General features: G+C 38.5%; 1 protein-coding gene across 1 annotated transcript in view; it reads left to right on the top strand.

The window, feature by feature from the left end:
* Positions 1-690: 690 nt before the first annotated feature.
* The window catches only part of COL8A1 (collagen type VIII alpha 1 chain), a 124,822-nt gene continuing 98,047 nt past the window's right edge, over positions 691-27,465 (top strand). Inside the window, exon 1 of the mRNA XM_075854442.1 lies at positions 691-840. The gene's annotated coding sequence lies outside the window, so the exon portion shown is untranslated. The remainder of the gene's footprint in view (positions 841-27,465) is intronic.

Raw genomic sequence — 27,465 nt, forward strand, 5'->3', positions numbered from 1 at the left:
CGTTTTTCAGAGGAGACGTCTCCACCTCCTAACATTGTGAGAAACTGAGGAAATTCTGCCGTACAAAACCACAGTAAATGGTGCGTTTTTGTCGCAGCGGAAAGTCTACGTTTTTCAACAGAATTGCTGCAGAAATTTTCTGCAGCAATTCCGTTGTGTGTGGACAAGCCCTACAGTGCACCCTTAGCAGCCGCCTGTCCTCCAGTGTAATCCATATATTATTTTTTTTCCTGGATACGTTATAGATGGCACAGACCAGTTTATCCTGACCTGTGTTTTTTTTTTTTTTTTCTTATATAATAATAATAATAACAATAATAATAATAATAATAATAACAATAAAAATAATAATAATAATAATAATAATAATAATAATAATAATAATAATAATAAATATATAACTCTAGTATGCTGAATATACAATCTGGTCAAACCCATCACAGTATAATAAACTGTACTTTGTAGCTTTGTCCTTCCTCATTTTGCTTACAGACTTGCATATTTGAAGTGTTTGCGGAGTTATGAGATGACAAAGTGTTCCAGGGGATGGATGAATATTACATGCATTTTCTTCCACTTCCAAATTCTTTTTCTTCTTCCGCAGCACATATGACTTTGCTTTTTCCCTTTCTCATTTGCTCCCGGGTAAACAGACTGCTGGGTGAATGTGCCTGCCCGTCTGAATGCTACATTCTCAGCCCACCTACTATAGGAGAACTCTCCTCCCACCTGCAGATAAAAGCCAAGTGAATGTTAACGGCAGCTGATCAGAGAACTTTCTCAGTCCCTCACTGTCACATGCCTGCATCATACCTTTCTCTTGGATCTTGCATAACTAAGGTAAGATAATGGAAACCTTTCCTTGTCTTATATCTACCTGCTCACTAAGACCTGCTCATTCAAAATGTGCAAAGTTACTAAGTAAGTTAGTAAAGCTGAAAGAAGACCATCAATTGGGCAGCAAAAATATCAGTAAATATTTCCCATGGTTTTGATGTTGCTTATATTATTGCATTTAATTAAGCGCCATAAGCCCAGGATTCTGATAAAGCTATTTTGTAATAGATATGTGTTTGTTGCTATTGCTGGAGTGTGAATTGCAGTGAAATTCTTAGAAGGTGCAATGAATAGATGCCAAATTCTGCACTTTGATGTGGGACAAACTTTCACTGCGGAGACTGGCAGCAGGTGTACATGAGCTTTCTAAGCAGCAGCAATGTGTGAAGCTTCATCTTCCCTGCAGGGATGTGTAGAAGCTCAGCAAAGTCAGAACGCAGGTGGACAGTAACTCTAGAACTTGTATTCTACTCCCCCTTGGCTGCTAAGCATCTGGCACCCCAAAACTGGGACACTCTGTTGTTCAGGAAAGCAATAACCTGTTGGAAAAATCCTGGTTATTAAAACTAAGAAGCAGCTAAATTATTATCGCAGATGTGTGAAAGAAATTAGTGAAATGTAGGAAAAAAGAACAGGATTTTGCTGACAAGATGACAAGTTCTGCTGAATTTTTGCATGAATCGTCTATAGGAGTAGATCCACCATGGGTACAGCCTTGTGTAAATATATGTATCTCTGTGAATGGCATGGTCCAGTGTAATGTAGATAGTGTGATAGATAGATAGATAGATAGATAGATAGATAGATTATACAGATGTAGCAAAGTTTATCTTGACTGATAACTTGCTGCAGCGTGATATCACACAACAAATGCCATTGAAAGGCCGTTGAAAAAGTCAAGTTAAAGTTTCTTTCCACTGTCTATATAATGCGTTAAAAGTTAAAGTTAAAGATGACTACATCTGTATATATATAATGCTTATACAGATGTAGCAAAGTTTATCTTGACTGATAACTTGCTGCAGCGTGATATCACAACAAAAGCCATTAAAAAAAAGTCAAGTTAAAGTTTCCTGCTAACAGGTTAAGAGTCAAGTAAAAGATGACTACATCTGTAAATGGTTTCTGGGAATTCCTAATGTACATGATTTTCTTCTCATTAACGAAAACTGTAATTAAAAGCTCCTGCAGTACAAACATGGGGATTATTATAGTCCCATCACATTCAGAAACGTCCTCATTTTCAAATCGTTTTTCTTTGTATAAATGTATTATTAATTACCATCATATCTTCAATTTTCTTTTAATGGGAGTTGCTTAACATAGAGTGTACTTTGCTGTATTGAATTCTTTGGATAGTCCATTAGGATGGATCATGTCAAATTTAATGGTTGATATTAATTTTCCTCAAAGCGATTGAAGAGGTTTCTGTGGCACTATAGAAGGTCGCATGGATACTTACTTTGATCATTTAAAACATATATTTAAGACACTAAAGTAATATATGGGATGGAGAAACATATGTGACCACATTTATATTATATCCTCTATAGTTTATGGGCTACCTGTAGTTTACTGCTATTCATGGCGCACATGCAACTGTCCTTTCCTTTTGTCCTTGACAACCTCTGTGATACACTCAATATCATTGTTCAGAATTTAGGTTAGCAACCAAGACTACTACTAGCCTCATCAGCCGTAGTCATTTTATAATAGGTATGAAGTCATCTGGTGCATTCCCACTCACAGCTTGAAGAGGGTGGTCTTGGGGTCCACATATGTGTTTCTCAAGAAGCACTTGTTCAGAGGTATACATAGAGGAGAGGTGACCCATAGCAAAGATTACAATGGGGCCCCCTTCTAGTCCTGGTCACAATACCACACCCTTAGCCACCTGGCACAGGAGTACTTTCCATGACCCTTGGTTACCCCACCGCTCTGTTTGTAAGGCCTTCAGAGGGGGGTCCCTGTGCAAGCCCTAACCACCTATTGAGATAAGAGATGCAGCCAAACTGGTCTGGTGCCCCTCTCATTTTAGGGGCCCCATAGCAGCCACATGGGCTGCTTCTATAGTACGTACAATCTTGCACCTGTTATAGCCTAACATTTATAAAAGTTTAGTATTGATACACATATCCAATTAGTCACTTTTTTCTCTTTCAAACATTTTTTACGTAGTTTTGCAAAGAAAACAATTTGTTGTTTTTTTTTTCTACATGACATTGCTTAATATCATGTAAATATGCATCAATGAAATAGACTATGTTTATATAACAAATACTTATTGGATGAATCCTCTTTTTAGCCATATTTTTTATTGGGGCGGTCCAGCAGTTGGACTTGACCGATCCTTCCTGCTATCTATATTTTCACAAGAAAAGGTTCCATCCTCTTATAATTCAGCAAACCTGTTCGTTATTTATTGGAAGAGCATATAATAAACACCAAAAAAAAGCACACATAAGAAGAATTACATGAAAAGAACAAAAACGACCTGATTCAAAAACGTAAAACTTGTTTTAAACTAGACCTCTTTTTTTTAAAACCCCCTCCATGTAGGAGCTCTACCCCATCCCTTTATGCTTGTCATGTATTATATTAATATGTACATTATGTTTTTTGACACGTTGTCAAATCAAAGCATCTCATGGAAAAAAAAGGACTTTTTCTTTTGATGTTATCTGATTGCCCTTTCATTTCTTATATAAACACTGATGTTGATATTTTCCTCAGTCTCAGGAGTTCTGGCAGTGAATTGGGTCTAACCTCTGTTTTTTATTAGTGTGTTACGTTTCTATAGAGCATTTATATAACATTCAGCTCTTGACATTAAATCAAAACCGTAACAACATTTAGCTTTGGGGCACCGCAGCATTAAGAATCTCCCACAAAAAAATAATACAACGGAAATTTCCTACAATATCTGTGCTAGAGAACATTGAAATTTCAGATTTCAGCTACTGTAACAAATCCCCATCTTCTAACCCATCTCTTATTGATGTACTGTTAAAATCCAATATTGTCATTCCAATAAAAAGACAACATTTATTTTAATATCAAAGGCCTGTTTTTATATTCAGAATATAATTGACTATTTTATAGATAGTAAAAATAAATGCATTTTACTCCCAATTTGTTAATATCTGTGGCCTAATGCCAAATATACATCTTGTTATGTTATATCTGTGACACTAGCCTTGAAGAAAGTATAATACATTTTTATAGTATGTCATTCAATAGAATATATGGCTTGCAAACATTTCCAGTATAATACTAGGGGTGTAGCTATAGGACTGCGGAGGTAGCAGTCCTACTGGTGCCCTGGTGCCTGAGGGGACCCTAATGTCCCTCTGTCATATCAGAAGACTTCAATATTACAAATGCCACATGGTAGGGGATCCTGTTACGGGTTTGAATTGGGGCCCATGAGCTTTAAGTTACGCCTCTGATGCTATTATTCCTTATTTGAGATATATAAAGCTATCACCTGCTTCATTCATGTCCCCTTTTTCTGTAAGTTTGATACTAGAAGTAAAAAGGTTAAAGTTAGATGAAATTTATGGCCAAGCCTGAATGTTAGGAACCAATATTTTTGGGACAATGTCCACAAATCTTCAGATGACGTAAAGTTTAACCAATATTTGATCAGATCTCTAATTCAGATTTGGGACTGGTGGTCTTATGGACCCACACATGGATTTGTCTAGTCAATGGCGGGACCAGCAAAGGCTTGTGATTAAACTTTATGTTAAAGGGGTTGTCCACTTTCTGAAAACTGATGACCTATCCACCACATAGGTCATCAGTATATGATCGGTGCGTGTCCGACATCCGGACCTCACACCGATCCGCAGCTCCAGCTGCCCCCCGTGCATCGGATGTTTGGAACGGGATGCACTAGTTGGAAGCAGACTGCAGCTCGGCAGCTATTCTTTAACCGGAGCCATCTGATTTCGTCAACATCGTCCAGCGCCAGAGGCAGCCAAAGTGTTGGATCGGTGCGGGGTCCGGGTTTCGGACATGCACTAATCATATACGGATGACTTTATCCAGTGGATAGGTCATCAGTTGTCAGAAAGTGGAAAACCCCTTTAAAGTTGCCTCTTGTTTCTGCACTTAGGAACAATTATTTATTTGTTCATATTAAATATAATATGTCTGTGATCTTCTTGCATTACTCACACATTATATTGTTATATTCTAGGGCTTATTATAATATTATTATTATCATTATTATTATTATTATTATTATTATTATTATTAAGCATCTACGGAAGTTTAGTTGTAGCGTAAATTTGGAATGCTGCCTTTTTAGCACAACTTAATATCATTGTTAGCAGAATTTGGATGAGAGTAAGGCCCCATGCCAAAGGCTTTAGTGAAATAAAATGCTAAATAAATGTGTTTCAATGTTTTTTCTTTGTATTTTCATGTATTTTTTTCATTTCTATCACATCCCATATTGAAGATACAAATAATGATCAGTAAATACGGATGTCGTATAACGGATACCTTTATTTAGGCTCTATTGACTTCCAATGAGATAATTTTTCTGTTATACGGTATGTGATAGAGCATGTTACATACTGAGTTATACAAAATCTGTATGGAAATACAGAAATAAATAAAACATACAATGGTGTATTGACTAACATTGACTACTTATTACAGAACAAAACAAACTGCAAACAAAAATGCATGAGGCCACAGATCAAATTCAGACTGAGAATCTGTATAAAGTAGGCTCCCCCTAGTGGCAGCTACAGGCAGCCAGAAGTGTATCTCTCTAACTTTGTGAAGGGAGCCAGAATAGTCTAAGCTCCACCCACAAAAAAGGAGCTCCAACCCCAATAAAGATATGTTATCCAATTAAAAACTAAATTCTGGATTAATTTGATTAAATCAAATGATAGGAACACTTTAAAGTGGTGGTGGGCCTTTTGTCTACCGGACTCTTGTGCAATTTCACAGGCTACACATATGGTATGTCTGCCTCTGACTAAACTCAAAAACACCTGATGGTGAATTACTAATCCAATACTTTTTGGACTATGTTAATGTCTGATTGCATAGTAACCTTGGCAAGACTAAAAAGCTAAGATCTCTTGTGTGCATGATGTTAATAAGCACTGTATTCAGGATAATAAGACTTTTATTTTGGCTCTTTTTGCTTTTGTGGCTTCCTAAGTTGGAGTTCCTGGTATGTTTCAGGCCATGTAGCAAGTCTTGGAGCGATCTTTTTTTATTATTTATATCACAATAAGGGCCGACTTTACGCTCTTTCCCGCTTTGGAAACATTCACTGCTGCTTGCAGGATTGTGCTATTACAACCTGCATAAAATATGTCTGTTGATAGCATTATAACTCTGCTGCTTTTCCAATAATAGCACATTTTTGACACTACACTATAGTAAGTTCAACTCCTGTTTAAGCCATTTAAGCCAAAAATCTGTCGCTTGTTGCAGGACTGCACTTATCGTGCCAATACGAGGAAGGCACATTCTCATTGTACTATGGAGATTTCCACCTGTTCTGTTGTACCAGTCATAATAAATGCTCCTGTACATTTTATACATATGTAGCAAAATTTTCTGGTTTCCTACTCTTAGCGATGTCAATGTATTCAAGGCAGAGAATATATAGCGAAACGCAGCTTTTCCATAATAGTGTCAGCATTTTATAAAGTAATTAATTCTACAGCATTACATAATGTTTCAAGATTTTTAGCGCCTGATTATTTGTATGCTTAAAATATTTTTCCTTTACAATCCAATAGATGCAAAATTATATGTAAAATCTCCACCATATTCAATTCAATGCATGACATTTTATTATTTTAGATTAGATAGCATCAGGTCATTTTGTACACTCTTGAATTACAGTGAATGTCCACACTTAAACACTTTTTTTATTATTTAAATAAGTCCAAAATTCTGTGATGATTTTTATTTCTTAATGTATCTTTCTTATACAAAGCTTAAAATCCTTTGCATAGAACGTGAGTCAAAAGATACAATTCTGTCTGTCTGCTACCAGCACTAGGAGAAGTTTAGGAGAATACAGCATACAGTTTAAACTTTGGAATAATAAGATAACACAGTATGCATTGATCTCCTAAGCTCCCTCTACTGGTCGGAGAGACTGCAGGAGATCTGGAGCTCTGTTTCAGAAAACGGATTTCAAAGTGTTATAAAGATACAATGTCAGGCAGCAGCTGCAAAAGCAAATAGGATTTTAGGGTGTATAAAAAGATAGATAAAACGCTGTGATTCAAATGTAATATTACCACTCTATAAATCCCTTGTAAAGCCACATCTTGAATTTGGAATTCCGTTTTGGGCTCCACTTTGTAAAAATGATATAGGAGAACTGGAGAGGGTTCGAAGGCGGGCGACTAGATTATTAAAAGGGATAGGAGGTGTCGGTTACAATGAAAGACTAGAGAAATTGGGCTTGTTCAGCTTGGAAAACATATAACAATATATTAACATATATAAATATATGTGTAGTCAATACAAAGAACTAGCACATGATCTGTTCTTTCCAAGGACTCTACATAGGACCAGGGGACATTCATTGCGTGTGGAAGAAAGATGTTTCAGACATCAATATAGGAAAGGGTTCTTTACAGTCAAACGATGGAATGCCCTACCCCAAGAGGTAGTGATGGCAGATACTATGTCAGCATTTAAAAATTTCATTGAGGGTTATAACTAATCAAGCAATAAATGGCGTGTAATTTATTGAGAAAGGTTGGACTTAATGGAACTGTGTCTTTTAATAAATTTTGTAACTATGTAACTATCTACATGTTGAAATTAATCAGCACATCATGGTCGAACTAAATGCAATATAATGTTAAGAAGTGGACATTCACATGTAGAATTCTTTACCAGGGTTGTCCTAGGAGAATAGTAAATCAAGGGAAGGGGGTAATAATGCACAATGAGAAGCAAGGTGGATGAAAAAGTGGGAGGCTTGGCTATTTTCCAAGTCCACCAGTTTACCTTTATATAGTAAAGCTCTGGAGTTATGAGCAGATAGACTTTCATAAACATTCTATCAATGCCCCGCGTTTCTAAATTTTGTCCAAGGAAAGTGAGAAAAGTGGTCCATGTCATTAGCTAAAGTAGAATATTAGTTTCTTGTTTTTGGGGGCCACATTAAACCAACTTGTTCAAAAGGTGCGACCAAATGTGAGCATCTCATTCTATTCGGCAGAAGTATAGCCAATTAGGCGGAATTAATTTTCTTGTTTCTATAGAGAGATGAATGGTGGCTTGAGAGGTCCTGAACTTCTTATTTTGCCATATGAATTTATTTACATTTTTTTTCATAAGGTTGTGTTAAACCAATAGCAAGTCGTATACCTAGTTGAGCGTATAATATTCATGTGCTTGAAACTGGTCAGCAGCTTCCTTAGAGGTCCACACAGAAGCAGCAGTTGCATGCCATGAGGGGAATCAGGCAGCTGTTGAAGCATATTTCTAGCCATAGATCAACGTTTGAGGTAACAAAAAAAGTACAGACCAAAGATTTGGTACTGTAGGTAAAGGTACAATTCTAGTATAATGTGCTGCTCATGAGGATACTTCTGACTTTACCCTCAACTTCCAGATCCAAAATGCTTTCAGGAGATTGTGTATAAGGGTACACAACCTCATGTTCACACGCTTAACAAAATACGGCTGAAACTACGGAGCTGTTTTCAAGGCAAAACAGCTCCTGATTTTCAGCCGTTTTTTAAGCAACTAGCGTTTTTTTGCAGCCGTTTTTGGAGCTGTTTTTCTACTGAGTCAATGAAAAAACGACTCAAGAAGTGACATGCACTTCTTTTTACGGAGCATTTTTATATGAAAATGAGGCGTAAAATAACGCCCTGTCGGAACAGAATGCCGTATTTCCCATTTAAATCAATGGGCAGATATTTGTAGCCCCCGCATTTTATGCCGCTTTTCTGGGTGTTTACAGCCCGAAAATCGGCTGAAAATAACCCGTGTGAACATACCCTAAGGGTTATTGCTGAGGAGGTTCCTGTGGCCTTAAGGACATTGCTTTATCTCTCTTCGTTTTTGTTTTTGTCTACCTCTCTGACCGCGCGTTCAGTTTGCTGAGGTTGGGGTTCCTCAGGGTTTAGTAGTTGGTCCACTTTTTTTCTCTCTCTACCTTTTAAACAATCTATCAGTAGATTTGTATTTCAGTATCAACTTGATGATACCAAATTATATACCTTTTCCCATGACATCACCCCTGCTCTAATACAAAACTCCAGTGCTTGTCTTTCCGTTCTAACATATTGTCCTCTCTCTATCTAAAGCTTTTTGTGTTCCCTCCAGCTATTAACCTACCTAAACCTGATGTCTTCCTTTGTCTGTGTGGTACTACCATAACTCCTGGGCAGCACGCCCACTGTTTTAGAGTTATGTTGGAATCCGATCTTTTCTTTACAAATTATCGTCAATCACTTCCACACTCATGTCATCTGCACCTCAAAAACATCTTAAGGATATGACCTTTCCTCACTATGGAACAAACCAAAACTGTATTTGCATCTCTATTTCATTCTCGACTTCCGCCACCAAACTCTCCCTCTCTCCAATCTATTCTGAATGTAGCAACCAGGCTGATCTTTCTGTCCTACACCAATGCGTCTACACTGTGCCAGTCACTGCACTGGTCACCCATTCCCTTTAGAACTTAATTACAAATTTTGACTCTAGTCCATAAATCTCTCCAAAGTGATGCAACTCATTAAATATTAAATATTTTCCATCATCTTTGTCTACTGCCAACGATCTAAGATTAACATCTTACATAATCTTAGCCTCGCACTACCAGCTCCTGAAATTTCCTTGTGCTGCACTAGTTCTCTGGAATGTTGTACCCTGGACCAAAGGCATGGCAAGTAACCATGGGGGCCTCGTAGCAAAATTCAGAATGGGTTCAACTTTACCAAGGCTACTTTAAAAAGCAAGTTCAGTGCATTAAAAGCTTATCATTATTTTGGTCTCCTCTCTGTGACATTCCTAAAATACTCAGGGATAATCAGATTCAATACTTGGGGGAGGGAGGGATGTTGGGGAATGTGCCCTGTGTGCAGTAATGTCACAGCAAAGGGATAATTCACTTGATGATGAAGCACAGGAATGATGTGCACAGTGATGTCATAATATAGGGATATTGCACACAGTGATGTTACAGTACAGGGATAATGCACACAGTGATGTCACGGTGCAAAGCTTAACTACTAGGGAAGTTTTAGCACAAGAATTATAAAAACAATCTTGTTACAACACAGGAAAAAATGAAAAAGTTCCTCACTAACTGCACTTTACTTCTGTGTGGAGATGGGCCCCCTTAGCTGTTGGGCACCATAGCAGTTGCTATGTCTGCTATCCTGGTAGTTACGCGTATCTCCAGACAATCAAATTAATTCCCAACATTCACATTTTTAAGTGTGCCCTAAAACAAAATTTTTATCAAAATTCCAAATAGAACTTTAGAAATGAGAAAACAATGAATCAAACATTACATAGTAGCTAAAGTTTTTTTTCTCTTTCTTTCTTTTAAACAATACTTGTATTCATAGTTGTAGATATGAATCATTTCTGAAATATATTTGAAGGATTTAAACTGAGAAAAGATAAACTCATCCCTGATCTCTAATAAACCTATTCTGGGTGGGGAACGCAAGGCTATATTCCCAAATATGGAAGGTTTTGTGTTTGTTCAGATTTCATACGCCACTGTGAAATACTGTGGAAATAGCTGAAAAATACGAAAAAATAATAATATGAAGCAGGTAATTCAATATTTATTTACCTACTTATTTATTAGACTCCAGTAGCTTGTTTTTCAGCACTCGTTTTATCACTTGATCGTTCTATTTATTTCACAAAGAGTGATTTTATTTGACCATCTTTTCATATTTTGATGTGTTCAAATTGTTACCAGAAAACAATCTACGACGTGAAATATGTAAGATATTTGTTTTTATAGACCAAAATGCAAACACAATGATGCATTTGCCAAATACATTGCAATATCAAGGTGGAGATGCAATTATTAAACTCAATCTCTAAGCATAAACTGCTTTTGGCTGCTGCATTGGCCAATCCCCTACCCCAAAAAGTCCTACTTATCTACAGAACTGATATAGGGTGAACTCTAGTACTATGCACAGCTACATGTATGGAAGCACCAGTGTCCGAAAACTACTTTATTGTCTGTTCACATCAGCGTCGGGCTTCAATTCATGGGTTCCATTCGACCTTTCCGTTGGAGGGACCGATGAACAATATCGTAATAGACTACACTATAGTTTTCGCTACGAATACTGAAACCTTACGGAACGGAAACAAACGGAAACCAATTGCAATGGAAACATTACTATTGAAATCAACGGTAATGCAAACAGAAGCTATGGTAAGCTACAAAAAGGTCGAACGGAACCGATGAACGGAAACTCAACATTGATGTGAACACAGCCTAAGTAAAGCAATGTTCACATTGCATCCGGTGGGCGCTTTCAACGTATATGCTGACAAATACAGAACATATCCATAGGGTTTAATGGTCCGAATATTTTGGTATACATCTGGCTGTTATGCGTCATCACAAGGGCATTGTGCAATGTATGTTTTTTTTTACAATGGGAGTCTACATCAGACATATGCAACAATTGCTGTATATAATTGATGTCTAGTCCAGTATATACCTCGATAAGACGTAGATCAGAACAAAGTGAGTAACAGTAAATTTCAGTATTATTTTGTTGGTCAAAGTACAATATAACAGTGATGATTGCTCCAGCAAGTACTTGGACAAGCCACATGAGAGCCACTTGTGACTCCTGAGCCACTGGTTATTATAGTATTACAGAGGCGGTAGGGTTCGGACAACCCTTTCTTGTTAAAAGGTTTCCGAAGATAAGATGATCACTTGGATTTCTGATAGCTGGTCAGCTGATGGTCATTGAGTCTTCATTTAAATAAATAAAGTATTACATTTAAATCCGTGGGCATGGATGTGCCAAGTCCTACTTTTTTTAACCCTTGCTCAGGCTGAAAGAAAAGAATCCTAAACATGGACTCTACTGACTCAGGAAAGTCTTGTTGGGCAAATCAAGCAAACTTTTTGTGTGCTGATAGATTCGTAAGGTAGGAAAAAGGAATGAAAGTTGTTGTCTCATGATAGGTGAACCTTTTAATGTGGTAGCCGCTACAACGATCAGCTCCTGAGAAGAGACAGCCATAGCTGATAGCCATTTCGATTAGCCTAAGTTGACCAGATCGAAAGCTGCTGCTTGTTAGAAGCTCTCCGCTCTGGCTCATACACGGGAGTCCGAAAACATGGGGGGTCCCCTCTATGACAGCCATATGCCATATGATGGGACAACTCCTTAAAAATTTAGCACAACCCTATATGTAAAGTACAGAACAGTGTAGATTCAAAGAGAAATATTTTTTTTAAAACCGTTGTAGATACTTATTCCGATGGCAGCTTTTCATGTGTTTCAAGACTTTGCAACACCGCAAGACTACCACAAAACAGAAGATATTGACCCAACAGACGTTTCTATAGTGAACCATTATTATAATAATATTTTTTGCTCCCTATAGTAGTATTTTGTTATGCTTAGTACAACCATATTAATAAAGGTTGACATAAAGTCAACTGTCTTCTGTTATTTATTGCCCCATTGAAGTTAAAGTCATAATTTACTATGGTGCATTTCTTCTATCCAAGACATTAAAATGTTTGCTAACCTCCCTGACCTTAGTAAATAATAAATCCGACCTTAAGGCCAGTCCTCATAAACCATTTTACTTGATAAAGCCCTTGTCAAATACCCTTTTTCAAAGGTGCAGAATTTGAAACTCTGGTGTGGTCTTCCAGCAGATGTACTGTCTGGGGAGTCAATTTCCTTTGGAATTTTGCAGTTAAGCTCCTACATCTGCCGTGTGTGAATTTGGAACCTTCCTTGACCACAAGTCCACAGATACCAGTATGTGAGAAATGAAAGCATTGTCCCAGAGCATGATTCAAATGCCAAGTTTACAAACTGCTCTTTTTCTTACATTAAAAGTGATTTTTTTGCTTAAGAGTCTAGGATAATATTTGTTTAAACCTAAAATATATTATGACGCCTTCTAGTAATACAGAGGACAAAAGATTGTGTTATTTTTTTAACCTAAGAGGTTCTGGATTATCAAATATTCTGTTTTATTCAATCAAAGAAAAGTATGTGAAACTTCCTTTATATTGATACTAATATACTTATATGCTTAAAATAATATATTAGCACAAAATCTGCTTCTGTGTTTTTTTTAACTCCTTCCCACAAAAGAACGTACTATTACGTCCTAATTACAGCGTTCTTATCATCAGCAGGTGCCGGCTGTAATATACAGCCCACATCCCACTGAAACGGACGTAACTGGAGCTGGTTTTCCATGGAGTCCATGGAAAACGGCTCCATTTACGTCTGAAGAAGTGACATGACACTTCTTTGGCACGGGCGTCTATTTAAGCGCCGTAATTTGACAGCGACGCGTAAATATACGCCTCGTGTGAACAGACAAACGTCAGCCCATTGCTTTCAATGGGCAGATGTTTGTCAACGCTTTCAAGCCGTAATTTCGGACGTAATTCGGGGGTTAAAACGCCCGAATTACGGCCGTAAATAGGCCGTGTGAACATACCCTTACACTGACAGGCAAATATGCTTCAGAATACCAAGTATTTCAAAGGATCATACCGGCGATCAAACGATCACAGCTTCTAGTCACCTAGTGGGTCAAAAACTCTAGGAAGTGTACATACAATGTGTACACATCCCCGATACAACCCTATTTTTAAATATATCTGTTACCATTTTTACTAATATGCAAACTCCTAAAGCATATCTATTTAGGGCTGGGTAATGTTTAACTAAACACCCTCCCATCATTAATTAACAGACCACTCCATATATATACTTGTAACATACCAAAAGAAAGCAGTGGAGTAGCCATCTACAGTATTTATAAAAATATTTTAAAAAATTATTATTCATACATATATACGACAAACAGTATTAAAAAGTGATACAACAAGGCAAAAGACTAGTAATTATACACGGTATAGCAGGAAAAACCATAGATGGTGGAAAAGATGAAATTCTAATATAACCCCAAAGTGACTCTATAAACAATATTCCTATTCCTATTTAGGAGTATCTATCAATGGGATGAATGAAAGTGCCAGTGCATAGTCATATTTTGAATAAATCAGAATCCAGCCTTACCCATCTCAGGAATAAAGTGGTCCTGCCCAACCAGTATGTACCCCGTTTTTGCGGCTATACCATGTATATTTACTAGAGTCTTTTGCCTTGTTGTATTCACTTCTTAATATTGTTTCTCGTATATGTATGAATAATAAAATGTGTTATATTCTTATAAATAGATGGCTATATACGCCTTTCTTTTGGTATGTTACCATTTTTACTATATTTTTATGTGAGGAAATAGGAGTGACCACCACATTAATGCTTAAAAATTAGAGCCATGTAAAGTCACAGAAAAACCGACTGATCAAAAACACTACACAATAAAACTTAACTTTTACTTATTATAGATAAAAAAGGAGGTAGTCCTTTAAAAAAGACGGTCGGTCAATAAATGCTATAGGGAAAATAAACTGACCCTGTTAAACCCTATCAAGCCACCCTGCCTAAACAGGGCAATACCCCTATTGAAGGAACGGCCCCGACCTCCAACCTATACCCTAGATGCCCTGTTATTGGCCTATCCGATTTAATAGTCTAAAGAATTAGTTGGGTTGTAAACACACAGTGAGATTTGGTATGATACCAAGAAAAAAAAAAAGGAGAAAAAACCAGCAGTGCAGTATTCAGATAACTAACATACTGGCCTATATCCCTCCAGGATGGAAAAGGCATATTGTAAAAAGTAATAATATACACGTTACATTCCAGATCTCATTGGCCTTATGCGTCTCTAATAGAGGGAGATACTGCACATAAAAAAAGAAACAAAATAGGTTCAGATAATAGACACAGTTTTACTACTGCCCCCCTTGACTTAAAAATTAGAGCCATCACGATTCCTCTAGACACTTTTCAAGAATGTCGAGGGAGGCACAAAAAGTCTCTAAAACACATTTTGCACTTTTTTAGTGCAATATGTGTCAGAATTATGGAAAATCTTGCTTAGTAAATCTTCCCTATTATTGTTTACATTCACAGACCTCCAACCGTCACAGTTCCACAGCTCGTTACAATGTATCAGCGCTCCCTCTTGTAATGAACTGTACACCAGTGTCAGGAATAGATTATAAACTACGTCTGTTGTTTTTTATACACTATATTATGGTAGGTTTTCTACTAGCCTCCTTTTCTTTCCACCCAACAAGGTTACGACACTCTAATGCCGAAACTTTTGATATCCATGTCAGGAGACCAATATTGGTCCTTAGTTACATCGAACTAAAAACTGACCTGGAACCTAATGAATTTCTACTTCTATAGAAACTTTATTGAAATATAGTGTTTTGCTTCCCACGGTAGAGATGACTACAATATCCCACTATTGTCTTTAATCATAAATGAGTATTTCATCTTATTAAATTGCTAGAAATTGCTATTTTAGTAAAATTTTAGTGTCTTTCTGAGATTTCCTGTTTTGGCCTACTAAGATTAGTTAAGTGGGTTCCAGTATTGTGTATCCCGACTCTACAGTCTTTGAGTGATAATTAGGTTATTGAAAATAAGCTAAATATTGCCCCCCATTTCTTATTTTTTACTGCACCCTGGTCTGCCGAAACCACTCAGATTTATAGAAGTAGGGTCTTAATTACCGGTGTACCTAGAATAAACATAACAACCATACATTGTACCATGGATTCTGGTCTACTGCATCTCAATAATGACCAGACTGATTAAACTGTACAGTCCACATAGTAAATTTTGTGATTTTATATCTAATGTTTTGCAGACAGGATAAATGAGCAAATTTTCCCCTAGTTTTGGCAGGTTCTGAAGACATTGTATTTCCTCGTTCCAAAGGGTGGATCCTGTTTCGTTGAAAGTTCTTTGCTAAATCCTATTAACAAAGTAGATGTACTTGGTTGTGGTTTTGGAATGCTTCACTTAGAAATTGACATTAAAAGCAGGATTAAGGCAGAAATGTAAACCATTTTTGTATGAACATAGATGGCTGTGGAATGCAGGGCTGAGCCAGATGTCAGCATCGTCTTATTGTGTTGGAAATGACAAAGTAAAATTGGATGCATGTTGTAAATCATTATATTTTACGGGAGCCAACTGGCTAAAGATGATTTTATCAAAGGTCTTGATGTGGACAAATTTGAAACATCTACCTGTGGGCTGAATGAAGCAATTCATATTTAGCTCTTCTGTAGCCGGTCAAAAGCTCAGTGAACTTGTAGGCCTCATGGACCCTCTCATTATGCTTCTGCACCTATAGTATGAGACCATCACAACTACAACTGCTAAAATACATAATTCTTGCTAATCGCGTGTCGGGTGAGGTGGACTACCTCACACACTCTCCTTTGTGCCTTTACTTCCATCTTGGCCTATTTTGGTATTGTCAAGGCATTATATTTATTTACCTATATAGTACATCTTCTTTGTTCGTAGGCTCTCTTGTGTGTTCATGCTATCCCTTACCCATTTTGGGTATTACTTGGTTACTATAGCGGAACACTATTGTATCTCTAGTGCATACTACACTTATTAAGTATTTACTCATTTTTATACATATAATTATTAATTTTTGTGGGGTCTCTTTTTGTGTGTGGTAGTCCGCCCTTGTCTTTTTTGCATTTTTCTCTTGTCTGAGTTTTCATGACATTTTTGTATGTAGTTGGGTTTTATCCTTTTTTAATTGACAATCAATAAACATTGGATTTAACTATGTTAGTACTTTATGACCTGTATGAATTTTTTCTAATTGGTTTTGCTGAAATACATATTGGTAGTTCCCTGTCTTAAAAGGGTATTCCGACCAACAACATTTACGGCATAATCACAGGGTAGGTGGGGACTTGAGACTCCCACCCATCAGACATTGTTGACATATTCTGTGAATATGGCATAAATGCCATTGCTCAGAATACCCCTTTTAAGATGACCATATGAAGCCAGATGTCTCTCTGATGTGCTCAGCGCCCTTTGAGAAAGGATCATTTATGTTGTCCAGAAATTTACAACAATATTGTACATCTCTTTTTAACAATGAGGAATACTTCAGATTGTTCGTTTAGGACCCATTTAAATTTGGGCAAGTTTGTGCCACTCTAAATATCTTACACAATGTTAGTCTGAGAATAGATAATAAAGTGGGTGTAATTTAGTTCCCAGACTCTACATATCATAAACAATCTCTTTGAGCTAAGTTTTTGGGTGGAACTTTGGCACTGCAATCCATCTGGCACTAAGTAAAGTAAAGTATAGAGTCTAAGGGATCCTCCTGTTCGGACTTAACGGTCTGGATCCTCAGGTTGAGGTCTTCAGAGTAGTCACCGATTGGCAGTGAGACGTGATAGCCATGGCAGCACCAAGGGTAGACAGACGGCAAAAGTGGGTCAGAACCAGATGGTCTGGCTGTCGAACAGTGGGCGACAAAACCCAAACACAACTCCAAACACCAAAAACTAGGACAAACACAGGCAGGCAATAGAAGAATATATGAAGACCAGAGGCAGGATCCAGGAACAGGAACAGATACTCAGGCAAAGGTCATGACGACCTTGCCTGCTTTAAATAGGCTCCCAAGATTGACTTAAATGGGCTTACATCACTTCTCGCAGTGGGGCTAGGCTTACAATTCTGAGGCCTTACTTGCCACCTGTAACTGCTCCTAAAGGACATATTATGTTCTATTTTTGCATGTGTTTTTAAAGAGCATATTTTGAGGGTAAACCTGTTAAAAGTGATGATATTTTAATGCTGCTGGTTATAGGTTAAAGTACAATTACAGTAGTACTCTACACAGGAAACGTTAGGATTTAGTTATGGCAGCAGTATTACTATGGTCATTTCGTGACTTGCAATGTTATGGGAGCAAACAGATGACCTTCCATTCCTTCGGGTATTCCAGTGCTTCTTTTAGGTTAAGATGCAAAATGGTGTTCGCCCATTTCATTATTATATCAGACACCGAAGCCACCAACCTGATGCCAGACTAAAAAGATGTTTCTGTAAGGTGGGTTCAAACGTGGTAGAGATTTTCCACTGCGGATTTTGTTTCACAATTACCGTAAAAGCTGTATGTGCTGCATGCAGATTTTGCTGTGGATTTGCTATAGATTTTACCCGTTGTATTGCGAAGGGTGAAATCCTTTGGTGAAAATCCACAAAATTTCAATACCATAATGGGCATGCTATGGATTTTAAAATCTGCCGCATACCATGAAATCCGTGTTTTGTGGATTTGTAAATTAATTGTGGTAAATTGTTGTGGATTTGGAAGAGAAATCGAGGAATCTGTAAGAGATGCGTGCCATGTAAATGTGCTCTTACTTTTTAACTACAATCAGATGAACATGTAATGAAACATATGGAAAGTATTTAAGGCACATCTGTCATTACAAAAGAAAATTTAAAAGTCTCCTTAAACTGCATTCGATTTGTATTACATGTAGACTGAGATTTTGTCTCTAACATGAATAATTTTGGTCTTTTTTTTTATCTCTTACTTGACTTCTGTAAATATATTGTTTTTACTTACATTCTTGCTGAGTAGGCAGGCTCTTCAGATGTGACATTTTCCCTTACTTAGTTGTTTTTTTTTCCTGCTGCCCATACATCCCATAGTGTTGTGCACAGCACTCCGAGGCACTTCCCTTAAATCTGCTGCCCCTCCCCTCTCACAGCATGCCAATTCACAGACACAGAGAGAGAGAAACTGCAGCTGCGCCCCCTCCCCTCTCCATATCTGCTATTGACTGTATTACTGCAGATTAAATTTTTGGGAACTGAGGAGGTTTTTAGGCAGGAAAAGGGGATTATAGGCTTATAAACGGAAGATGCTATTTTATATTACAGAGTTTCATATATTCACGTGTACTACCTATTAATGCAAAAACATTTAAAAAATAATAACGATAGGTACGCTTTAAAAATATTGGAATGAGTTTCAAATTTAAACTAACAAAAAATTTGAAATTAATTTTAAATGAAAAATTTACTGACAATTATGTTTGTATTCAACTAACCATCAATTAATCAATTTTTAAAGCCAGTATTGTGTACTGATGAGAGATTAAAAGTTTTCTTTGATAGAGAAGCAAAAACATGTTTTTTTCTGATCTGATTTATGATACAGTTATTATTGTGCGGCTGCAATGTCCAAAAAAATGTTCATTTGGTCCTTCATGTTCTACCTGTTAATTGAACTGTCTTACAATATGTCAAAATTAATTTATCATTAAAGGGATTGTGTAACATTTTTTCCGAGAAACAACAGCACTCTTATCCATGGGTTTGACTAATATTACAGCTCAGACCCCATAAATGTGGATGAGATGCAATACTAGAGATAGCCCATGGATATTTTTTCTAAAATAAAAAAAAGCAGACCCTTTTTGTCTTCTATACCTACCTAAGTTAGCCATTGTATTGACTGAACCATCAAACCTAATCAGTTGGGTAGGAGCAGACCATACATTACAGTATGGTCTGAAACAGCCCAACCTTTGCTACTAACATCACAAAGTGACGTCATATAAATTCATTACCAATAACAACAAATGTAAAATCAAACCATATTTCTATGTACAAATGATATTTTTTGGTTATTTTATTATATCTATAAAACAACAACAATAACAAAAAAATGGAATGAAACTTTATTTTGGGTCAAAATATCCTTTCAAACAAATTACTTTAATTCACAAGTCTGGTTAGTGGGGGTCCAAACTTTGGAATTCCCATCAAACACAAGAATGTGGATGTTATCCCCCACTCTTGGCGGAGAAGTGGACCACGCTAGTGAACTCTTCCATATTGTACATGAGAGGTACGCAAACAGCTGAATGAGCATACTTATGTTTTACTATTGATCCCTCTAAGCGTCTGTGCACACTGCTTTGAGATGTTCATGAGCTTCAACCAGTTATGTGCAGTATGTATATGTATGTATAATATATACACTACCGTTCAAAAGTTTAGGGTCACTTAGAAATTTCCTTATTTTTGAAAGAAAAGCACAGTTTTTTTTCAATGAAGATAACATTAAATTAATCAGAAACACACTCTATACATTGTTAATGTGCTAAATGACTATTATAGCTGCAAACGTCTGGTTTTTAATGCAATATCTACATAGGTGTATAGAGGCCCATCTCCAGCAACCATCACTCCAGTGTTCTAATGGTACATTTTGTTTGCTAACTGTGTTAGAAGTCTAATGGATGATTAGAAAACACTTGAAAACCCTTGTGCAATTATGTTAGCACCGCTGTAAACAGTTTTGCTGTTTAGAGGAGCTATAAAACTGACCTTCCTTTGAGCTAGTTGAGAATCTGGAGCATTACATTTGTGGGTTCGATTAAACTCTCCAAATGGCTATAAAAAGAGAGCTTTCATGTGAAACTCGACAGTCTATTCTTGTTCTTAGAAATGAAGGCTATTCCATGCGAGAAATTGCCAAGAAACTGAAGATTTCCTACAACGGTGTGTACTACTCCCTTCAGAGGACAGTACAACCAGGCTCTAACCAGAGTAGAAAGAGAAGTGGGAGGCCCCGCTGCACAACTGAGCAACAAGACAAGTACATTAGAGTCTCTAGTTTGAGAAATAGACACCTCACAGGTCCTCAACTGGCAGCTTCATTAAATAGTACCCGCAAAACTCCAGTGTCAACGTCTACAGTGAAGAGGCGACTCCGGGATGCTGGCCTTCAGGGCGGAGTGGCAAAGAAAAAGCCATATCTGAGACTGGCTAATAAAAGGAAAAGATTAATATGGGTAAAAGCACACAGACATTGGACAGAGGAAGATTGTAAAAAAAGTGTTATGGACAGGCGAATCGACGTTTGAGGTGTTTGGATCACACAGAAGAACATTTGTGAGACGCAGAACAACTGAAAAGATGCTGGAAGAGTGCCTGACGCCATCTGTCAAGCATGGTGGAGGTAATGTGATGGTCTGGGGTTGCTTTGGTGCTGGTAAAGTGGGAGATTTGTACAAGGTAAAAGGGATTTTGAATAAGGAAGGCTATCACTCCATTTTGCAACGCCATGCCATACCCTGTGGACAGCGCTTGATTGGAGCCAATTTCATCCTACAACAGTACAATGACCCAAAGCACACCTCCAAATTATGCAAGAACTATTTAGGGAAGAAGCAGGCAGCTGGTATTCTATCTATAATGGAGTTGCCAGCGCAGTCACCAGATCTCAACCCCATAGAGCTGTTGTGGGAGCAGCTTGACCGTATGGTACGCAGGAAGTGCACATCAAGCCAATCCAACTTGTGGGAGGGGCTTCTGGAAGCATGGGGTGAAATTTCTCCCGATTACCTCAGCAAATTAACAGCTAGAATGCCAAAGGTCTGCAATGCTGTAATTGCTGCAAATGGAGCATTCTTTGACGAAAGCAAAGTTTGAAGGAGAAAATTATTATTTCAAATAAAAATCATTATTTCTAACCTTGTCAATGTCTTGACTATATTTTCTAGTCATTTTGCAACTCAATTGATAAATATAAGTGTGAGTTTTCATGGAAAACACAAAATTGTCTGGGTGACCCCAAACTTTTGAATGGTAGTGTATATATATATCTATTGTTGTTGTCTATATATATATATATATATATATATATATATATATATATTTATTTTTAAAAATCTATTTGGAGGTTTGAGACAATCTAGTATCACAGCAGGGGATGACTTCTCAACGAAAAGTGAAAAGAAAACAAAAACACTTGTTGAACTACTAGAACCGACTCACTAAGTTCAAGATTCTTGTAGAAATATATAGAATCAGTGGATGATGAAGAAGCTCGTAGGGTTTCCATACATATATTCCATATATTCTTACATGACAATGTTCACAGAATGTGTATCACATAAGGCAATCCAAAATCATTGAAGGATATGTTAGCTTATATAATGTATTGTTTTATATAAAGTGATTGTCCGATGATATAAAACAGGGAGTATTATATCAATACAGATAATTGAACATAATTATAAAGGCCACATGTCTGGGATTTTTCAGTATATCCATTCATAGCTTGAGTTCAAAATAGCAGCGCTAGATTAATGAGACAAAATATGCATGACTTTTGATGTCATATTAGTTACATTCTCCAAATACCTTGGCACATTTGTCTAACTCATTTCCTAATCACAGGAACTACAACATCTTAGAGCTGATTGCTGGGTTGGATCATACCTTCTGCCTGAAATACTTCTTACTTTGATGCCAAGCAGAACTGTTCATGACAAGGCAAAGGATGTAGACGTGCAATAAGTCTGACAATGACTATTGGGATTATCGGAAGGGTCTTCTGTAGGAGCTGTGTTCCTTTTATAGACTGCATATTAGTTTCTAAAGTGGTGTTCGTGACTAAAGAATCAGGCGCACTTACAGTATCAGCCTATTGTCATATGAGATATTGTCCTGTTGAAGTTTATTATAGCATGTATTGGAGCATGCCAGGATTTTTAGTTGTGTGCCCTTTACATTAAATTGAGGACAAAAGGACACACAGTATGGTCCCATAGCAGGTGTCCATACAACACGGATCCGTATTAAAGCCGTGTGCATGAGCTCTTTTAGTTAACAAGGTTTTCCGAGCTTTTGAAAAACACCCATTAGTACCTACATGTGTCTGAATTGTCACCAGATGATGCCACCACAGCTGAGGAGTAGTTATCTTTTCATTATGTTACCCAGCTCTGTATAGCACTGTTGTTTTTATTTCGCTGGTGGACGGGATTACTATGTAAAATACTACAGTTCCCATGATTCCTTTCTCCCCACAGATATTGCCACTATTTACAGCTGCTTGCATGCCCCTCTATTATAAAGTGTAAGGTAGTGCTATAAGTACTAACTTCCTGCTGCTGAGACACAGCTCTGCTGTTCTGCTGCTATACTCTGCACTATCTGCTTTCCAGCATGTGAAACACAATCCCTCCATAAACAGGGAGGGTGGATGGAGATAATGGAGTAGTGGAAATAAAATGATGTGTGACATCCCATACTGCAGGGAGGGGGAGATCCACATATTCAGTCTTAGAGACGTCACGCAAGCAGGAGATAAACCCCAGGAACATGGTCATGTGAATGCATGGGAGACTGGCTTACAGAGGCATCTCAGCTACAGACAGCTTATTAGTAAATGACTAATCTTACCGCAGTTACACTACCTGCAAACTATTTTTAAAGACCGGAATAGCCCTTTAACCTAACTAAATTACAGAGTAAATAAATTACTTTCTCTTCCATTACAGATAACTAAAGCTTGTTCTACACCTTTACTACAGTGTTCTATTAAAATCCCATTTCGATCAAAAAGATTACATTTGCATAGTATGACACTAATTGAATAACTGCAATCAACCAAGCAAGTCTGCACACCTACAACAGGAAGAACCTGCTTGAAAATGTGCATATACAGAAAAGCTTAAAAGAGTTTTTTATTAAAAAAGGTCTACATTTATTTTTAAACAGCACCACTCAATGGCTGTGTCTGGTATTGCAGCTCAACCCCATTCACTTGAACGAGGCAAAGCTGCAATACCAGAAACAGCACATGTATTAGAGTGGTGTTCTTTCAAGTAAAAAAAATGTCCCCTTTTTCTAATCTCATAAGAGTTCTTAAACCCTGCAGTTTTTTTAATTTATATTATTCATTTGATATATGTGTCCTTTAAAATAAGTGTCCCCCAATATTTGGGGAATATAGTTTACCACTGAGGTTTTCAGGATTTTTTTACCTGATTTAATACGAATCAGATTTTATGTAGCAGACAGAATGTTAAAACAGTCAAGATAGTGGTTTTACTTTGGAAGCATTCATATGAATACTAAAAGGGACAGTCTGAAAACTTTAATAATAAGAGGAAAAATGTCAAACATTCTTTATTTCCTCTTACATTTGTGTTTTTCAGAAACATAGGTATTGCTATTGGAATGCTGGTTGCTTGCAGAAATAATGCTACTTTCTTATTTTGGCAGCTCATCACTTCTAGACTTATTTTCATGAGAAAATAATACTGAGGGGATTTTGTCAAGTTTTTCCTGGCATATTGCCAACATGATGCCTCTCTGCACCCAGTTCAAACCTCACGAGTAATACCCACAAATACAATAATGACAGTAACAGAAGGGGGGGGTCCTGCTCCAGAAATCGCACACTTCCATCACCGTTTTATCGGCCGTTTTTGACGGATCCGTGTGTCCGTTTTTGTTTCCGTGTGGTTTCCGTGTGCACTCCGTTTCGGTTCCCTGTTTCCGTTTTACACGGACTTTGTGCTTCTGTTTCGCTTCTGTTTTTCCGTTGAAAAAACGGAGGGTAAACTTCATTTGAACTTGTCACATGTCCCAGGAAACACCCATAGAAAGGTTACAAGAAGTTTTTGGTGCTGTTTTCTGTAGCTTTCAGAGCATAGAGAACAGTTTGAGATTACTCTGCTTGGCTTGCTTTGTTTTTTTGGTATTTTTGGAATGAAATGTGTGCACTTACTTATTTTGTGACGCTGGGCACTAGTTCCCTGCTGCCATCTGTGCGTCAAAAGCTCCTTTGCAAGTTCCTCCCATGCGGCGTCCTTTTTATAGTGGTCGTGGTAGCATTCTGCCCGTGTATCCCACAGTTCTGGGTGATCATGCACCAATGCTATGAGTCTCTCCACATCCATCTTCAGGAATGAATGTGTACAGTAGTCTGTGAACTTTGGCTCACCCAGCCGTTGCTATGGCAACGGATCTGTCAAAAACGGACGGCACACGGAAGCCTTCCATGTGCCATCCCTTTTTTTGACTGACCCATTGACTTCTATGGGCCACACGGTCACTGAATCACTGGCCAAAGTAGGACATGCTCTACTTTTGACGGAACGGAACAACGGATCCGTTTAAATAACTGAAGTGTGCATGGGGCCATTGAAATGAATGAGTTCAGGGTGCTATCAGTGACAAAAATGGATAGCACCCTGAAGGAAAAGACTGAAGTGGGCATGAAGCCTTATAAGTTACCAATGAGGGATTAATAAACATCAGTCCTCATAAAAAAAATTTAGTACCACCACTTTACCGTTAAAGTACACGGCTCATTCATAACTTTTAGAAGGACAAGGGGAAATTAAAGAGATGAGCGGATGGGGGGAGAGCTTAGTTGTGATTTATTCTATTGTACAATTGCAAACAGTGATCAGATGCATGCTAGTGTCTGAAATGGCTAAAAAAACATGTTTTTTTCTTTGCAAATGACATGTCTTTAACATTTACGTATTTTATGGTGTCCGGTTAATCATCTGTAGACATCATTGGTAGAAAATTTTAAGTGCCTCTAAAATAAACTGAAAGTATTCTCAATATATGAAAGTCATTGTTTTTGTAAATGCTTGAAATTAGCAAAAAGTGAAGTTAATTTCTGCAGATCCGGCTGCTGAAATGCCCAGTGGTTGATTAATATCGTTGGGGGAAGCTGCGAATAGCCACACATTCAAGCAAATGGACGACCATGTAATACATGGTCATCCTAAGTCCTCCATATGAATACACATGGGAAGATCCCCTAATGAGGGAAATAGTGCATAAAAAGGGACTAAAAAGGGACTGTCTTTATTAGATAACCCCTTTACTGCCTAATTCCAACCAATTGTGTTATGAGGGTGGGTCTTAAATTACCCATCTGCAAAATGCCATCTTTCCTGATTGTAGTCGTCTATACTATAGCAAAAAAACTTGCACTGGACCACCAGAATACCAGAGAATTTTCTGGTGGACCCATGTACTGATACTAATTGGCCCCAAAAGGTAAAAAAAAAGGCAACTCCATTTGGAGCTGATTCTGCAGCCGATAACTTGTCATTAGGGTCTACAGTTAGGCCCAGAATTACTTGGACAGTGACACAATCTTCATGATTTGGGCTCTGCATGCAACCACATTGGATTTAAAATGAAACAACTGAGATCAGGGGCGTAACTAGGAAAGACTGGGCCCCATAGCAAACTTTTGACAGGGGCCCCCCTCCGCTGGGTGTCACACAACCCCCCCTTGTAGATAGTGCCTTTTTTACAGGCCCCCCCTGTAGATAACGCCATACAGCCCCCCCTGTAGATAGCGCCATACAGCCCCCCCCTGTAGATAGCACCATACAGCCCCCCTGTAGATAGCGCCATACATCCCCCCCTGTAGATAGCGCTATACATCCCCCCTGTAGATAACGTCATACAGCCCCCCTGTAGATAACGCCATACAGCCCCCCTGTAGATAACGCCATATAGCCCCCCCTGTAGGTAACGCCATACAGCCCCCTGTATATAGCATCATACAGCCCCCCTGTAGATAACGCCATACAGCCCCCTGTAGGTAACGCCATACAGCCCCCTGTATATAGCGTCATACAGCCCCCTGTAGATAACGTCATACAGCCCCCCCTGTAGATAACGCCAAACAGCCCCCTGTATATAGCGTCATATAGACCCCCCTGTAGGTAACGCCATACAGCCCCCTGTAGATAGCGCCATACATCCCCCCTGTAGATAACGCCATACCTCCCCCTGTAGATAACGCCATACAGCCCCCCCTGTAGATAGCGCCATACAGCCCCCCTGTAGATAGCGCCATACAGCCCCCCCTGTAGATAGCGCCATACAGCCCCCCCTGTAGATAGCGCCATACAGCCCCCCTGTAGATAGCGCCATACAGCCCCCCCTGTAGATAGTGCCATACAGCCTCCCTGTAGATAATGCTATACAGCCCCCCTGTAGATAGTGCCATACAGCCCCCTCTGTAGATAGCACCATACAGACCCCTCTGCAGATAACTCCATACAGCCCCCCTGTAGATAGCACCATACAGACCCCTCTGCAGATAATGCCATACAGTTCCCCCCTGTAGATAATGCCATACAGTCCCCTCTGTAGATATCTACAAAGGGGGCTGTATGGCGCTATCTACAGAGGGGGCTGTATGGCGTTATCTACACTACAGGGGGGACTGTATGGCATTATCTACAGGGGAGACTGTATGGCGTTCTCTACAGAGGGGGCTGTATGGCGCTAACGCCATACAGCCCCCCCTGTAGGGAACGCTATTCACAGCCCCCCCGTAGGGAACACTATTCACAGCCCCCCCCTGTAGGGAACGCAATACAGCCCCCCCCTGTAGGGAACGCTATTCACAGCCCCCCTGTAGGGAACACCATACAGCCCCCCACCTGTAGGGAACGCCATACAGCCCCCCCCTGTAGGGAACGCCATACAGCCCCCCCCTGTAGGGAACGCTATTCACAGCCCCCACCTGTAGGGAACGCTATTCACAGCCCCCCCTGTAGGGAACGCCATACAGCCCCCCCAGTAGGGAACGCTATTCACAGCCCCCCCCTGTAGGGAACGCCATACAGCCCCCCACCTGTAG

Source organism: Rhinoderma darwinii, chromosome 2, assembly GCF_050947455.1.
Source record: "Rhinoderma darwinii isolate aRhiDar2 chromosome 2, aRhiDar2.hap1, whole genome shotgun sequence".
NCBI lineage: Eukaryota > Metazoa > Chordata > Amphibia > Anura > Rhinodermatidae > Rhinoderma > Rhinoderma darwinii.